A 1,103-nucleotide genomic window follows, 5' to 3' on the forward strand; every position below is an offset into this window, starting at 1 on the left:
AAGATTAATGCTAAAATAACATTAAAATTCCCTTGTCCATCTTAAACAAATGGCAACGTTTGTGCACCTCACGTTGCCACCTCTTGTCATATACTTGAATGTAAAGATTATAACTCCTTTTGTATGACATCTATTATAAATATAACAAAGTATGTACATGTTAATTCCATGTTAAATATCAATGGTAAAGCCATTTACTCTCGATTTCCCTCGGCTGGTTGTAAATATTCGTTTAACTTGGGGTTGAGATCCCAGTTAGTGAAATATTTCCGTTAAGTTTAGTGTCAGTGTTAAGAGTGCATCGTACGAATATCATCGACTAGTGTTACGGGTGTACTTATATACTTGATACTAATCGTGACAGGTGTAGAGGCATATGAACTTGTAACATTGAAGTGCTTATGTATTCTTACGTACGTGTGGTGTACGTGTTATGTTACGAATGTATGTGCATATTTCGATCTGCGTAAAACGAGTATCAATATGGCATTGGGCATGCCGCGTTCACGAAATAAGCGTCATTGCAAGAACGAATTTGATGTGCTGTGTCACACAGAGTTGTGTCTTTCATTTTTCCTTCTACAAGGAATATGAAATGAGCTTTTTTTACTGACATGTCTATATTTATGAAAAGAAGAAGAAAAAAACGTGAACATTTGCAACACGTCGTAACCACGCCCACAAATGTACCCCAGTCCTGCACTTTCCCTTTCAAACACACACACCGTTTCAGATGTGTGCTACACTCTTCGCCCACAGCCTGTGATTCCATTTCATTCTATTAGCATTACTCACTAAGCTGATTTCTTACTTACGCATTTTCCTGACCTACTTAAAACTTCATTGCCCTACAGACACCACACTTCAACGTTCTATTCACTCAGCTGTAAAATTCTCGTGTCCATGAAATATGACGATATTGCCTCTGCAACTAATAAACATGCTGCATTACGTGCTGAAGTGCTAGATGCTACAGTCAGATGCGCGTCACAGATAGTTCATTTCTTGTGCCTAAATGCACCTTCAGGCCACACGACCTGGTAGCGAAGGGAAAGTTCAGCGCATGACATAAATGGAGTGAAGTAACTGTTGATATCTCAGAA

The sequence above is a fragment of the Penaeus monodon genome, chromosome 24 (assembly GCF_015228065.2).
Source record: "Penaeus monodon isolate SGIC_2016 chromosome 24, NSTDA_Pmon_1, whole genome shotgun sequence".
NCBI lineage: Eukaryota > Metazoa > Arthropoda > Malacostraca > Decapoda > Penaeidae > Penaeus > Penaeus monodon.